This window comes from Macaca fascicularis, chromosome 8 (genome assembly GCF_037993035.2).
Source record: "Macaca fascicularis isolate 582-1 chromosome 8, T2T-MFA8v1.1".
NCBI lineage: Eukaryota > Metazoa > Chordata > Mammalia > Primates > Cercopithecidae > Macaca > Macaca fascicularis.
Genome location: NC_088382.1, coordinates 35,310,224 through 35,327,915, shown reverse-complemented (window position 1 = coordinate 35,327,915; position 17,692 = coordinate 35,310,224). Strand labels below are relative to the sequence as shown.

The 17,692-nt window shown below is 39.0% G+C and overlaps 1 protein-coding gene across 9 annotated transcripts in view; it reads right to left on the bottom strand.

Annotated features, from left to right (window-relative positions):
- The window catches only part of NRG1 (neuregulin 1), a 1,138,773-nt gene that overhangs the window by 685,256 nt on the left and 435,825 nt on the right, over positions 1-17,692 (bottom strand). The window lies entirely within an intron of this gene.

Genomic DNA, 17,692 nt, shown 5'->3' with positions numbered 1-17,692 from the left:
TGCCACTGCACTCCATCCTGGGCAACAGAGTGAGACCCTATCTCAAAAGAAAAAGGGGCTTCAACTATACTTTTGTATTGTTAAAAGTGTATTTGAAAGCAAGAATCACTTTATCTCCAACTCTGCTTATGAAAAGAAAACATCCAAGTAGATCCAGCAGCCAGATTTACCCTCCAACGAAGCCTGCTAAACTGTTCGAGTCTAAATGCAAAGCCTTTCTCTAAAAAAGCCCTACAAACATCCTATAGTGAACTGAAAAGCCTATTTCAACTGAAAATTGATTTCACCTGCTTTCCATCACAAGAAAGCCTCAACAGACTATAGCTGGTCTAGTTACATATTAGTACAAATTATATAAAATTCAAAATCTCCGTACAGATGGGAAGGAAAGATACACATTAGGGCATTTCCTAATTTCTATAACTATAAGGGAAAATCTTTGGGGTTTGTGGGGTTCATTTGTTTTGTTATAATTTACCTTCCACATAAAACACAGCTAGCATGCTATTTCTTTAGACATACTTTAACTTTCCATCTGCCCCAAACATCCCATTTGTTGTTTCCTTGATGAGGAATTAAGTTTATGATTTAAAATCAATAGCTGAATAGCTCACTTCAGCTAAACTATTTGTATATACAATAAAAGAAAACAACACAATCTAGGTCATATTTCTTTCATGCTCCAAATCTGCTTTTACTTAAAAAAAAAAAAAAAAAAAAAAAAAGAATCTGCTTTCTATAAACAAGAAGGTATGAAAAAGACTGCTGGCCTCCTCCTTGTTCTTTAAGGAACAAGCTTTTCCTTTTTATTCTTCATAGTTGTTTCCTATGTTTTGAGCAACCCTGCTTTGTGTATATACAAGGCATGAGCAGTCCTGGGTGGAAGATTGCCTTGAAACTCTTCCACTGAGATTGTGAGCCCCAGGTACTGAAACCTGGGGAAAGTGTGAGCCTGGAGAGGGGCTCAGAATCACTTACATCCCAGACAAAAGGCCAAGTAGATTAGATGAATAAAAACAAAATTCTAAATGCTTCTGGTTCTTTTCAGTTTCTATTTATGCTGCTGCACTTAATGTAGACCAGAATAGGTCGGTTACATGTAGTTGCATATTCTATTTGGGGTATAATTTAATAGTCAGAAATGAGATGCCAGAAAATGCCTGGGGAAAAAAAGCAGTATGGGAATAAATACATATTTTGGCACTAATAACCAGACCCGTCCCTTGCATTGCTTATTATGTCCCTAAAAATATGCCATTTATAATCATTTGATGCAATTACAGAGTATTTCTTGTGGTGGTAAGCTCAAAATACCGTGGCACATTATTATTTCTTTCAGATTCCCTGAAGTTTTTATTACTGAGACGCAGCGTCATCAGATGTCACGAACAACCAAGCAACTGTGGCATCTCTTACATCACCTACTTTGACAGTTTCTGGATTTAGAATACATTTTATTAATTATTCAGGTTCCTTTGTTCTCCCGTCAATGGCCAATTGCCCTTTAGCTTTTAGCATTGTCATTAGAAAATAAAAAAAGGACCCAAATTTGCTCTATTTTTTTATATTTAATAAAAATGGTTTTATCGTGTGTATGTCTAAAGTCATGAACTGTCTGTAAATACATAAAAAAAGACTTTTCCATTTTTATAAAAAAATAAGTGTTGTGCTATATAATGAGAAGAGCACGGGATTTGGAACCAGAAGACCAGGGGGTCTGCAGACAGACTTGGCTTGCTTTGCCAATTACTAAGTCCCAAGCAACACATTTAACTGATAAGAATTTCAGCTTCTTCATGAGTAACAAGGTTTATAACTATTAGCCTCAGGCATTGTTGTGATGATCAAATCAAAGGAGTTAATTACATGAAAGTGCTTTCTGTATTGTAAAGTGCAATATAAATGTTGTGTTGAGTTTACTACCACTTAGCAATTCTGCCCACAGTTGAGAAATCTCTCAGTACACTTAGGATTCTATCAGTACAGTTTTTGTTTTGTTTTGTTTTGTTAAGACTTTAAAGGAGAAAGTAAAGGCAGAGAGGAGGAAGAAGAGAGGAGGCAGGGGGAAGGAGAAAAAGAGTGGGAAGGGAAACGGGAGGAATAAAGAGGGAGGAGAAGAACTGGAAGAAGGGTAGAAGGAGGAGAATTTGACCTAAGCCCCTCTAAGTCACAGACTCAACCTTGTCACCAGCTATCCTTCCCTTGCACTCCTATCCCAACTGCCTACTACGTATGCTCTGTTAACCCCTTCAGTTCATGCTCCCCCCTACCTTCCTCCACTGTGTTCTAACACAAATATTTACTATGGAGGCAGGTTGTTTCTTTCTGCAACTATGTACAATTGAAAAATCTCTCAGTACAGCTTCATGCTTTTTATCAGTTCAGCTAAGGTTTAACCACAATCTTCCCACTCTACAGCCCAGCTCTAAACAAGCCAAACAAACCTTGTCATCATTTCTCTTGAGCCTTTGAGGTCCTGGCTGGCCTGTGATCAAGATTCTTCAACCACTAGTGTAAAGCCCTGGACCTCAGACTCTCACCTTTCAATCTTCAAATTGTTTCAGTGTCTCATCTTTCCATCCACCATGTGTTCCTCCATTCCTGCCATCCTTCCTATTCTCCTTAAGTCCTTCTTGCCCGAGGGTGAAGTCATTCATCTCCATCTTCAATTAGATGGTGCTTCCTAGTTTTTATATCTAGAGCATGTTCTTTGCTAGACCTGCATATTCAAACCAACTTCCTTAGATGGTCACCATATACTTTAGAATACATGAGATGCCACAATTGTGAAGTCCTAATTAGAGAAAAGGAGTCAGGCCATTGGGAGCAGGAGAAAACAAAAAGAAAAAGCGGATAAGCTACATGCCTGCCTTTCTTCATGGTCCAGGACACATAGCCTTCCTGTGCAAACAACTCACAATCTTCTCATGCCTGACTTACTTTCAGACCCTCGGACAAGAGAAAACTGCAAGTTAGCTTACTGCAACTTTGGCGTTATCGGTAAAGCATATAGCCCTCTCCAGCACAAGTGCCATTCCATAAAATTCCCACCGAGCCTTTGTCTGCTTGCAGTCAGTTCCTCTCTTGCTGATCTGCCCATTGCACCCTTGCAAAATATTTTCATGCTTTCTCTAATCAATATGGCTTTCTTTCCTCACAACTGTCTGGGTAAATTCTCTTTACTGCCTGTGCCGCTGGCCCCAGACAGATGCTACCAGTGACAAAAATTATGTATTTAAAATGTAATTCCTGCTCCCTGCATTTACAAATGTGAAAAGTGGGGGTTAAAAAGGTCCTATGGCTACCCATGGTTATGTGGAAGGTCAGTGCTAAACACCTGCAACAGGTTCCAGGGTTTTGTGCCCCAGTGCTATCTGTTTTTATCTCATTGGCTTCTGCAACAATTTTAACATGTTTTGTTCCTGCTGGTGGAACCCCAGGTGCCCTTCTTCCTCAGTTAGCATCAGGCAAGATGCAAATTTGGGATGGTTACACTGGTGAAAGGCTTGGAAGAAAAAACTGAGAGTTACAAAAGCCAGGCAGTTTAAAAGAGATCCCTTTGTGAAACATTTTACACTAAAAGTGGTCCCTGGCACTAAATTAAAGTGCTAAAATGTCAGACAATTTAATGGAGTAGTATTTCACTGTATAGAGTCAAGGCTTCAAACACTTCCAGGAAACAAGAACTAACAATAAACCTGATGAGCTTAACACTCTGGGATTTCTTATATCCTGTCAGAATCATCCATTACCAAGCCATTATTTCTGAGGCCTTGTTTAACAGCCACGTATATCTAACAGGAGAATCCAAAGGACAAAACCAAAACTTGCGTGCCAGGCACATCATATGTCAGCTTTCTGTGGCTGTTCCTTTGGCCAGAGTGTGTGTCTTTTAGTTTGATGCACAATTTAAATTCATTACTCTCTGCAACTATTCTGTCCAGATCACAAATGTGACCTCCATTGCCAAACGCAAGGGAAGCTCTTCTATCTTCTCTTTAATTAAACACTTTCTGTAGCCTGAAATGCTTTTGTGACATTGGGCCCTCTTGGTTTCTTCCCACCTTACTGACTGCTTTTTCTGTCTTTGTTAGTTTCTTTCTCTAGCAACTCTTAATACTGGAATTCTACAAGACTTGGTTTTGATCCCTCTTATCTTCTCTATAATCTCTACATGGATGATCTCATCTGGCCAACTGGCTTTAATTAAACTTATATTCCAATGTCTTCTAAATTTATATCTTTAACCCTGACCTCTTCCTCGAGTTCCAGACTTTTCTAGACAATTCTTTACATCTTCAATTGGAAGCATAATAGAGATTTTAAATTAATAGCATTTTCACCTTTCCCCCAAAATACCACATGAGATATTCGCCAAATATTTGCTGTCTCATATTGTCTTACCTCCATTTATTCAGTTACTTCAGCCACAAACAGGTGTTACCCTTAGTTACTTTCCTTGCTTCCTTAACTGCATCTATTTAGTGAGTTTTGTTGACTCTCTAAAATAGATTCTAACTTCTCCTCATCTTTTGTACTCATCCCCTGGTTCCACTCTAACCTAACCCAATGTCATCTCTTTCCTGGAATTATCAGGGAAATCCAAATCAAAACCACAATGAGGTATTATCTTAGCCTAGTTAGTATGGTTGTTACCAAAAAGACAAAAAATTTTACAAATGCTGGCAAAGATGCCGAGAAAATGGAACTTTTATACACTGTTGAATGGAAATTTGCATAGCCATTATGGAAAACAGTCTGGAGACTCCTCAAAGAACTAAAAATAGAACTACCATATGATCCAGCAATCTCAATCTTGGGTATTGATCCAAAGAGGAGGAAAAAAGCACATCAAAGGGATAACTTCACACCTATGTTTATTGTTGCACTATTCACAATAACAGTGTATGAAAGTAACCTAAGTATCCATCAATGAGTAAATGGATAAAGAAAATGTGGTAAATATGTACAAAGGAATATTATTTAGCCACAAGAAAGAATGAAATCCTGTCATTTGCAGCAACATAGATGGAATTGGAGGTCATTATGTTACATGAAATAAGCCTAACATCAAATCACAAATATTGCATGTTCTCGTTCATATGTGGAAGCTGAAAAGTGAATCTTATGAAGATAGAGAGTAGATATATAGTTACTGGAGGCAGGGAACGATGAGGGGGTAAGGAATGAAGAGAGTTTGGTTAATGTGCAAAAACATACAGTTAGATAGGAAGAATAAATAAGTCCTAGTGTACAATAGCACATTTGAGTGACTATAGTGCTACAGTTTGGATGCTTGCCCCCATACACCTCATGTTGAAATTTGATTCTCAGTGTTGAAGGTGGGGCCTAATGGAAGGTGTTTGGGTGATGGATGTAAAACTTTCATAAATAGATTAATGCCTTAACCAGGGAGCTGGGGAGATCGGGAGTGAGTTAGTTACTCTTGCAGGAACTAACAGAACGAGTTCTCCCTCTGCTAGTTTCCTCCGTTTCCTTCTTGTTTCCTTTCTCACCATGTAATCTCTGCACATACTGGCTCTCTATACCTTCCTCCATGAGGGGAAGGGGCCTGTGGCCCTCACCAAATACAGATGCCCAATTTTGAATTTTTCCAGACGTCACAACTGTGAACCAAATACATCTTTTTCCTTTATAAATTATTTTATAACAACACAAAACAGACTAAGACATATAATTAACAATAATATATTTTATATTTCAAGATAGCTAAAAGAACAGATTTGAAATGTTCCCAACACAAAGACATGATAAGGTTTGAGGTGATAGATATGTTGTGTGTGATCTGATCATTACACATTGTATGTATGTATCAAAATATCACAGGTATCCTATAAATACGTATCAATGAAAAAATCTTTAAAATAGACACATCTGGTCTCCTTGCTTCTTCTGGCATCTTCTTACAGAACAACCATTGTAATCTTTTAAAACTATAAATCATATCATGCCATTTCTTGCTTAATGCTATGTGTTGGTTTCCAGTTGATCTTCAAATAAAATGCAACTCCTTTCACTACCACCCCTCCCAGCCCTTGCATCGTAGACTCTGGCTACTATGGCTGGAATCATTCCCACCTTAGCCTTTGCGCTTGCTGTTCCCTCTGCCTGAAATACTGTTCCCTACATGGTTGACTTCTTCTTGTTACTCAGCTCTCCAAGCTCAAAGCCTCCTTCTCAGAGAAGCCTTTTCTGGAGATGCAAACTACATAGCCACAGCCACTTTCCATCATATTACCTTCTTATTATTTCATATCTACAGGCTTCCATAGCTTTTATTTCTTCCCATTCAGTGAAGAAGGAGGTTCAGGGTCTATAATAATATTTTTCCTCCTTTAAAAACAAAAGAGGAAAATTACTTTCTATTTTTTATCTGTACTGAGTTGATATTTTTATAAATGTTGATATTACTACATCCAAGACATAATAGCATGCACAACAATTAATTCATTCTGTTTTGGTATTCTTTGCCCAGAACAGAGATATAAATAGCAGATATCAGGACAGTCATAAGGCACAGAGTTATTTATTCTTTCCCAAATTCCCCTAAAATACATCTAATCAGCTAGATGTTATTCTTTTCATACGGACAATTTAAAAGATGGTCTATAAATGTTCGCTACATGACATGTTTTCTGACGTTACTCCAAGCCAGTGTTTCTTGCCTAAATCATTGTGAAAAGAATTTAGATTCATTTCAATAGTTGACATCATGTAGATAAAATATCTAAATGGATGAGGTTTTTTTATATTTATGCTAATATTTGGAGTTACGCAGGCATAGATTCAGAGGATATGGGAAACTCTGCTTGATGAGATGATGAGAGGCTGTCAATGAGCCCAGTCTTCACTCTCAATCCCACCCACACAGTCTCTGCTCATGTTATCTTATATTGAAAACAATGAATCCATAACTGATATTAAAAAATGCTGAAAATGGCAAGGCGCGGAGGCTCATGCCTGTAATCCCAGCACTTTGGGAGGCGGAGGCAGGTGGATCACGAGGTCGGGAGATCGAGACTATCCTGGCCAACATGGTGAAACCCTGTCTCCACTAAAAATACAAAAATTAGCTGGGCATGGTGGCGTCTGCCTGTAATCCCAGCTACTTGGGAGGCTGAGGCAGGAGAATCACTTGAACCAGGGAGACAGAGGTTGCGGTGAGCTGAGATCGCGCCACTGCACACCGGCCTGGAAACAGAGCGAGACTGTCTCAAAAAAAAAAAAAAAAAAAAAAAAAAGCTCAAATTAAAAATAAAGTTCAGAAAGCAAGTTTATAAGTAAATGGAATCCTGGGCTATTTTTTGGAGGGAGGGTAGAAAGACAAAAGAGAAATACTTTGTCAAGGTGTTAGTTCTGAGGTGACAGAACCAAAGGATAGGGTGGAAGACAAACAATGGACTTGAATTTTCAATCAAGAGTTTCAGAAATTAGGATGAAACACATAATTGTTTCACTATAGAACTCATTATATCCCTCTTAGCAAAGTAATTTCAAACTGGGAAATAAGCAAATCTTGTCTCAGGGAGGAGTATTAAACCTTATTATTCTCATTGTTAAAATCGAACAACCAGGAAAATATATGACAGCTTGGGAACAACATACAGGCTATATCATTTCAAGTGATCACTTGGTGGAAAGATAACAAGGTCCTTGTCAAAATCAGGTGTCATGCTGGGCAGGAGCACTGCATGTCACAACAGCCTGGGCAAAAGTGGTATTTGGTAATGGGGCTGCCTCTCCTTTGCTCTAAGGAAGTCACAGCTCATCCTAGCCAAGTTGCTTACTTTTTCTTCTTTGACCTTCCTGTTGCCAGGGTATTGTATCAACAGGGTTCTGTTAATTCAGGGGCTACATAAGCAATGCTGGGTTTGGGCTTTCATTCCATTCCATTCTATGAAATCCAGGTTTTTCCAAATTCAGCACTTCACATCTCCTTTAATTAAGTAGCCAACGGTTCCTCTTTCACTGTTTATTCCTGGATACAGGTATATATCACAACCAAAACCCCCCATCTCTTTAAGTGCAAAATATTTCTGCTAGATTGTCCTGCCACTGGGCTGCAGACAGCCTCAGGACCCATCAGCCAATAAGAAGGAATCTCTGCTTTCAAACCTAAATGTGAAGTCACCACTCATGTTTTTGCATCATATCCAGGCTGAAAGATGCAGTGAGTAAGAATTTCAAGAGAGGCACATCCAGCAAAGGATACCCATAAGCAACCTTTCAAAGTTCTTATCCAAACTACCCTCTTTCCCAACTCCACATCCTAAATCAACTTTATGCCCTTGTACATATAAAACAAAACCAAGCAAAACAAAGACCAACAAACCTTTTTTGCTCTCTACATGAATTATCTCGTGGATTTTGTTTTATAGTTTATGGAAAATGGTGCAGCAACACTTATGGTAAATAGGAGCCTGGCAACAAACAGAAACACCTCTCCTCAAACTCCACCAGATCACAGCCAGATTAGAGGACCTTGCCAGTCTGTCGGTTCCTATGTAGTAAAAAAGAACCTGTACCTTGGAAGGCTCTGGCTTAGTACAAGGATATTCCTGCTGCCAGGACAAGCACTTGCCACATGGAATTTTGACTCAAATACACTTTCCTGTACTATCTCTGATCCTAATTTTAGCACTAGTTTTTTTCATTTCAGTTTCTAGGATTGAAACGTAAAGGGAGCTTTGTCCAAAGGCAAGTGACATAGGCCTTATACTTGTTGCTATCCTTAATTTCTTCATTCATGATACTTGCCTTAAAGACTAAAATTCTCCTTCCTTTTGTTAAATAGATTCGTGTCCTCAGCCCTGATGGTCACTGGCAAAGATGTGTATCCCAATGGATGAGAGCATCTCCTTCATCTCCTTGGTCATTGTCAGGGTGACATGCACAGATCAACACTTGGTCACACAAGTGTCCAGCTGTCACTTTGCCTAAAGCTCCTCACTCCCTGCATCTAGTGAATCTCTGGCTTTGTCATTGCAATGCATGGTGCACTGGGACAGGTAGCCTTGGAACTTCTTTATCTCCATAGTCCCCAAAGCTTGGGCTTGAGCCAGAGGCATGTGGCAGTCCTCTGTGCACTGCCACACCTGCTGCATAAACACCTGGCTATCCTCACAACAGCTGGTGCTGAACATGAAAAATTACATCTCCCAGATCTACCTCCCTTAAGAGGCTGCTTCATAGAGTCCACCATCTTCTGACCCTGGAGCTCCCACAGCTCCACCATGGCAACCAAGAGCTCAAGGAAATCTTCTTAATGTTCTTCACTAAGTTTCCTATCAACATACACTATTTCTATTTTCTTTCTTCTTCTTCTTGTTTCTTTTCTTTGGGGACAGGGTCTTGCTCTGTCACCCAGGCTGGAGTGCAGTGGCATGATCACAGCTTAGTTTACTGTAGCCTTAAACTCTCGGGATCAAGTAATCCTCTTGCCTCAGCCTTTTGAGCAGCTGTTACTACAAGTGCGCACTACCGGGCCTGGCTAAGTTTTTCTATTTTTTGTAGAGACAAGGTTTTGCCATGTTGACCAGGTTAGTCTAGAACTGGGTTCAAGCAATCCTCTTGCTTCAGCCTCCCAGAGTGCTGGGATTATAGCCATGAGCCACTGCCCCCTGCCAAATTTTGACACCCCAAAATGTGCTGGGATGTCAAGGTATTGTAATAGTTTTACATATGTTGTGAAATAACATATATTTTTTAAAAGTTACTGTATTTTTTTAAATTACTTCTTGAATTTTTGTGAATGGTCTTAGTGTCTTTGTTTCTAAAATATAAGTTCATTTTCAATCTCTCGCTAAGGCAGGCATGAAGCTTCAAGGAGCATGTCTGAAGGAGCATTGGGGACAAGCAGACCCATCAGATCAAGGCCATAGATCCCCAAAAGACTCCCCTACAATAAGCTCTCATCATATTTGTTTCCAAAATCTCACCTTAGCTTTCTGGCCTTCCTTGTTCTGGCTCTGCACCAGCCCTGGCTGGCCTCATTTCACATGGTCAGCTCTAAATGTTAGGCTATTTGCTTTCAGATCTCAGTACTTCTGGTCCCTTCTCCCCTTTGGCTCTTCATTTTTGTCCTCTATCAGTTGGTCAATCCTCTCCAATGGGAACTTGACTTTAGCTCCTACTCCAGTCTTGCTCTTGTAGAGCCCATGGCACCGAAATTCACTCTGGCCTTGGATATGGTACAGCAGTGTGAGTAAAACAAAACCTGGCATACCAGCCATGCAGGCACGTGTGGCTACCAATTAACTAAAATCTTGTTTCAGCTCCTTTACTGTGATTTGGATGAGAGAAAGTAAAAATGCAAAGTTCACAATGTCAACATGCAGCACTACCATCTTATTTTACTCATTTTATTATTACTTCAGAAATGCCTTTTCTCTCTCCCAACTTGCCACCATGATCATTGTAAATGTCACTGAATGTTGGTTTGTTAGCACCGAGAGGTTGTAGGAATTACATAAATCACCTCATCCAATTCCTTCATTTGACAAAAGAGGAAATGGATGTGAACTGCCTGATCTTTAACATGAAAATGGAATTACTTTGTGAAAACTTGTTTTGATTTAATTTTGGTCATAATGATGACGATGGTGGTGGTAGTGACAAATGTAGAGTATGGTGGGTGAAATGGAAAGATCACTGGACATAAACGAAGAAGACCTCAGCCCCAAATCTGCTTTCACTTCTTCCTGCTCATGTTACTGTAGGCTTCAGGTTGTTGGTGGTGATAAAAGGAAGGAGTTGGCTCAGAAGAACTCAAAGCTCTCTTTCCTTCTGAAGTTTTAATGTCTCTAATGATAAAGCTCATAGTTTCAAAAATATTCTTGTCCTGGCTGGGTACAGTGGTTCACGCCTGTAATCTCAGCACTTCGGGGGGCCAAGGCAGGCGGAGCATCTGAGGTCAAGAGTTCGAGAACAACCTGGCCAACATGATAAATCCCTGTCTCTAGTAAAAATACAAAAATTAGCTGGGCATGATGGCGGGCACCTGTAATCCCAGCTTCTCAGGATGGTGAGGCAGGAGAATCACTTGAACCTGGGAGGCAGAGGATGCAGTGAGCCAAGACCATGCCACCACACTTCAGCCTGAGCTCTTTTCCTAAGACATCTTAAAATTTAGTCCATGACAATGATTCTGTGTATTTTCAGCTATATATAAATTAATCAGTGTTTGAAAGAAAACCGAAGTTAATAAGATTTGCACAGAATACTATAATTTCCTGAGCACTAACTTACAGCTATTCTTATTTACATCTGATCTATGTAAAGTATGATTCTATCAGCATTTCACAGATGAGGAAACAGCTTTAAAGAAATGAAATGACTTGCCCAGTATCTTATAGCCTTTAAGAGGTGACTCTAGACATGAACCTGGCTGTTGATAGATTTATGCTCTTGTCAATATACAAGAGCTTCCTTATAATTGTCAGCAAAAGACTTACAAATGTAGCTACTAAAAATTAATAATAAAGGAGTTCTGCTTCACCACATAGATTATACAGCCAGGTCCAAAGATCGATGAGAAACAGAATGGCATTACTTGGAACACACATGACAGAAAACGTTGTTTCCTTTAGTGTCAAAAAGTATTATCAAAATGAAATATGTGAAGCTTCTTGTCATAGATATGTTTTTTTTCTTTCTCTTTTTCCCACCTATATGTGTCCTCACCAAAAGTAATAGGCTCCTCCCACCTGTAATCAATTAAGTCTAATTTTTAGTTTTTAATGTCTGAGTGTTTCTGTCACTTTGCTGCTGATACTCTTAAACTCAATCTTCCTTCTGTATCATTGCATTTGCTCATTGCACACAGTGCCATATTGCTGAAAGGAGGATTTTTCTATCTTTATGTTGCTACAGAGGGTTTTAGTGTGATTTCAAAGTTATACAAGATGACTGTTGCCCTAGAGTGAAAAAATATGGCATCTAAAAAAATTTTTTCGTTTGAAAAAAGAACTTAAAATATTTTAGCTGGTATTACTAGTAGTGTTATTATTATTGCTATTCTACTGAAGGGAACAAAATATTCATGTTTCATATGCAAGAACTGCATATTTAACGGTCCAGCAGGAAAAACTCGGGTTAAACGTATTGTTTCTGTGGACTAAGTGTGCGTAACAGTAAAAGGTTAAGAAGGTGTACTTTACAGAGGTTTACTCTTGCCGTTGCTAAGAGCCTGATGCAAAACACACATCCAAGATGAAAATAGCACATCATCCCTTTGCAGCAGCTGTTCTATTGCTGTGGAGTATGAACTCACCATGGCAGGGTGCACTGCGTGCAATGACAGAAGTCTGCAGCTACAAATTGCCTTTCTCCCCCCTCCACCAGGGATCCATGCACATGAGCACAGACACAAACACACACACATACACACACACACACACACACCTTTTTACACCCAGAAATACACAAACATTTTGACAGGGACCTAGCATCTGTTTTCATGACAGTTTAGAGACCAAAATAGGCCATATGTGGGAGGCAGTGCAGCTTAGTAACAAGAAATGTGAAGCAGGCTTTAAAACACTTGAGTTCTAGTCCTACTTCAGCGACTATCTAGCATTGAAGAAATCATTTTATTTTTTGGATCAATGTTTTCTAACATAGAAGACTGAGAGGCTAAATGTGATGAGTTGGGCCAGGAGCAGTGGCTCGCGCCTGTAATCCCAGCACTTTCGGAGGCTGAGGCAGGTGGATCATGAGGTCAAGAGATTGAGATCATCCTGGCCAATATGGTGAAACCCCGTCTGTACTAAAAATACCAAAAAAAAAAAAAAAAAATAGCTGGGCATGGTGGCATGCACCTGTAGTCCCAGGTACTCAGAAGGCTGAGGCAGGAGAATCGCTTGAACCCGGGAGGCAGAGGTTGCAGTGAGCCGAAATCGCGCCACTGCACTCCAGCCTGGCAACAGAGCAAGACTTCATCTCATTAAAAAAAAAAAAGTGATGACTTGTAAGTTTTCTTGCAGACCCAAGATTCTATGAATTCAAGAAAAAGCTCAGGAAAGGTATTTGCTCAGGTAGCCCATTAACCATGATGGACTGCTTTTCATCAGTTACAATACTTCGAAAGCTTACTTTCCACAATGTTGACCCATATAATCCACTTTATCAGACCTGGTCTGGAATTTGTTTTCCCTGATTATTTACCCATCAACAGATACTTATTGAATTTTCATTCAAGTATTAAACACAAGGCCCAGTGGAGAATGAGGAAGTGAGGAAGATGTAGTTCCTGGCTTTGGAGATTTTATTCTCACTGTAGAGAGATGATACACACACACAGTCACATTAAAGGAGTTTGTGAAGGGCTATCATGAGGTACTCCAAAGTGTCACTGGTTTTCAGGTGAGGTAAGATTGAACTCTGCCTTGAAACCAAAGGAAGGCTTCCTAGAGGAGATGGTATTCATGCAGGACCTTGAAGGATGGCTAGAATACCACCTTGCAGAGCAGGGCGGGAATAGGTAATGGCCACAGTCAAGTCCAGGAGATAACAAGCTATGAGGCAGTACCAGAAGCATTCCATTTGACTTCAGCTAAGTCTTAGAACTGTTATCAAAACTTCATTTTATGTGACAATGTGGATACACCTGGAAGACATCACACTAAGGGAAATAAGCCAGTCAAAGAATGACAAATGCTGCATGATTTTCGCTTACATGAGTGTGTGAGGCCATTTGCATTACTACAAACAAATATGGCTGGGCGCAGGGCCTCACACCTGTAATCCCAGCACTTTGGGAACCTGAGGTGGGCAGATTACAAGGTCAGAAGTTCAAGACCAGCTTGGCTAATATGGTGAAACCACATCTCTACCAAAAATACAAAAATTAGTTGGGCGTGGGTGCACGCACCTGTAGTCCCAGCTACTTGGGAGGCTGAGGCAGAATTGCTTGAACCCGGGAGGCAAAGGTTGCCGTGAGCCACTGCACTCCAGCCTGAGCTATCTCAAAAAAAAAAAAAAAAAAAAAAGAAAGAAAGAAAGAAAAGAAAAGAAAAGAAAAGAAAAGAAAAGAAAAGAAAAGAAATACCTGAGGCTGGGTAACTTAAGAAATAAAAGAGGTTTAATTGACTCACAGTCCTGCATGCTGCACCACATGGCTCCAGCATCTATTTCTAGTGAGGGCCTCAGGAAGCTTATAATCATGGTGGAAGGCAAAAGGGGAAAGACGGTGGGGGAGGGAGATGCTACACATTTTTAAACAACCAGATCTCACGCGAACTCAGAACAAAAACTTACTTATCACCAAGGAGATTGTGCTAAACCATTCATGAGGGATCTGCCCCCATGATCCACTTGCCTCCCATTAGACCCCACCTCCAACATTGGGAATCACATTTCTACATGCAATTTGGAGGGGACAAACATCCAAACCATTATCAACGAGGTATGTAAAATAGTCAAACTCACAGAAGCAAAGAGTAGAATTAATGGTGATTTCCTGGGGCTGGGAAGTAGGAGAAATGGGGAGGTGCTATTCGATGCATGTAGTTTCAGTTACATCAGATGCTAAGATCTTCTCTACCTAGAGTTAACAATGCTATATTGTACACTTAAACTTTAAAGTGCTGAAAGGGTATATCTCATCTTAAATGTTCTTGCTATAATAATGTAAAAAACTTCAAGAAGACTGACTCATTATTTCATCTCATATAAAAATATAACTTGCAGAGCTTATTCTTCCTCATAAAGCTATGTTGATTTCATCAAGTTAGTTTGACTAAGTGAAATTTATAACACATCTTTTAAAAACAGTAAACAATATGTCACCTCTTCCCCATGTCTGAATGTTCCTAATCACTATCCATATTATGTGTTCTTCAACCTACTCGTGCTGAAGATGCAGGAATTTTGATCTTTGAAAAATGCAGACCCAAGAAAATATGTTGGAAAAAGTATATCAGCAAGTTAATATAAGTTGTGGTTGTCACAGTAAACAGATCTATTCACACAAGTTTATATTGGACTGAGAGAAAGTGTGCTATGCACAAACTGAGATGATCTATATTCATAATTGATGTTCACATTCCCAGAGCTTAGGCAAGATGCTGAATATTCTTCACCAAGCTCAAAGAAACCCTAGTGGATGATCTCTAAGTATGGAATTAAAACGTCTATCTAAATGCAGAGACACTCTCAGAAACACTTTGTCTTGCCTTTTCTAGCCAAGTGGTCTGAATTATTTGGGTAATGTGATTTGTGTGGACCAAAAATACACATGTATTTTTAATTGAGCTAAGAAAGTTTCTTATTTTTCTTTATCACTTTAAAATGTTCACTCTAAAATATTAAGCCAATTAACATTCTTTAAATTGCTAAAACAAAATATCCATGAACAAAATGTCCATTTGCAAGAGTCCCAATATACCCAGCATTAAGCTAATGTAATGAGAACATAATTTCTACTTCAGTGAACACTTGTGACTCTCAGAAATGCCATTACATTTCTGTGCCCTGTGAGGATTTCACAGAATTCTACCTGAAGTGTTCTGGCTTCTACTAAGGAGCACAGTACATGGAATGACTAAGAACTAGCTAAGAGGCAAAGCATAGGCACATCAAGTGTCACACCTGACTGTGGTCATGTCTATCTTTGTGTGATCCAATTCACTTCACATCAACAGCACCCAAGCTGACAGCTTCAGATGTCTGGCCTGGACTTCTAATCCCTGCCTATGGCATTAGACCTCCCTTAAGTTCTGAATACAACTCAAATTTGAGAAATATTTGAACCAAAAATCTTCAATATAATCCCATGTGAGGTATGAATTTAAATTACATGTTGTAGTTAGAGGTATATTTAACTATTGGAGACACCATCATATGTACAATAAAGACCTTAGGAATAATGAAAGAAAAATTGTCCAGTGAACACTTAGTCTGAAAGTTAGTATCTTCCATCTGGATCCAGGATGATAGAAAACTCTTCTCATAGAAATCACAATATAAAAGAAAGAATTATGATCTTTATTCTTCGAAGGCATTGACAAGATAGCATTCATGTTGGAGAGAAGCTGTAGCTCCTGAATTTCTAGCATTGCCATCAAACAGAGTAATGAAAATACAAAACAAATACAGCAAAAGCATTTGTGAGGTAACTAAAATAGTCAAACTCATAGAAGCAGAGAGTAGAATGAATGGTGGTTGCCTGGGGCTGGGCTGAAAAATCTTTCTAGCACAAGGCAGAAATGTTTGGTCCCATAAAGACAAGGATTATGAAAGATACTGAACATTCTCTATAACTAGCAGACCTGTTCTTACAAGGAAATGACTAATGAAAGAGTTAAAAGAATCCTATGGGTGAGTGGATATAAATTTTAAATGCCAGAGAATCAATTATGTCAAAAGCAAAGGATTTACAGCGATAATTACAGAGATATTTCTTTCCCTCCTTCAAACTAAGGGCAAGGGGTTTCTGGTGAACTCCAGAGCAGCCCAGTAGTTACGCTTGCGCACATGTGTAGTTGCTGTGCTAAAGGTCATTGGATAATAAACTATAAGTCGTTCACTATCTCGTCTGGGATTAGCTTTTCTCTAGGAATTCTTTCACTTTTCCAATATACTTCTGAACTAAAATCACTCCTTCAAATAGAGAAACAGTACTCTTTACAGAGAAGTAGCCAAAAGCCAAGAGTAACCTTTTTGACCTTGACTTTGCACTCAGTCTCGTCCCCCATTTCTGATCTCTCCTAGAAGCAGTGCTGTCACTACCCTACCAGCTACCCAGTCGTGTTCCAGCTTGATCCCCTGAAAACTGGATTTTATGATCTCTAGCCCACCTACTACTTTCACTGGGAATTACTGAGAATAGAATGTTTCCTACAAATGGTAAACTTTACAAATATTGGTGGATCTTACCTATTACAAAGTTTCAAAACAAAACATCTTTAAGTAACACATGGCATCTCTTAAGAATTTTTTTTTAAACTCAATTAGACCAGTGTTTGTATGCAAATTCAGACTTAAAATAAACTGTGGGAAGATATGCATATAATCCTGGTTGTATATAGCTGGCACAAGCTATAATTTACACATTAATATTCACAATCCAACCTGGCTACTTCAAATTACTGACAACCAGCTTTGGTTCCTTATTTATAGAACTTTCCTGGAAAGGATCAGCATTTGCTGGGAAACTAAATGACTATGTTCTAATCATGTTTCTGAGACCTCATTTTGAGATCTCAGAAAACTCTCTAAAAAAAACTCTGTGAGATAACATTTCCATAAATGAACTCATAATGAAAACCTTTAATAAGGACGATGGAACTAAAGATAGTTATCCCATGTAAGTGGCAGGCAGTTACAGTACAAATTCTGAGCACTCATTCTATTTTTAGTTTCTATAAGGGTAATGGGCAAAATGATACTAAATTGGTATAATGTTTCACATTGGTCTTAATTTAAAATGTCTTTTTCTTTCTAGTACTATCTATGTATTAAATTATACTAGGAAAACTCTAGAAGAGGGATATAAGAAAAGGTAATTATTTTGTCCGATTTAAATAGGACTGCTCTCAGGTAAATTTTATGCCTCAGTTTCTCTCTATACTTTGAAAAATTCTGTCAGTCATCTTGCTGGGAAAAATGTCCTTTGAAAGTGGCTAAGATTTCTATAACTACTGCTATCATTACGGAGTACATGAAATGTAAA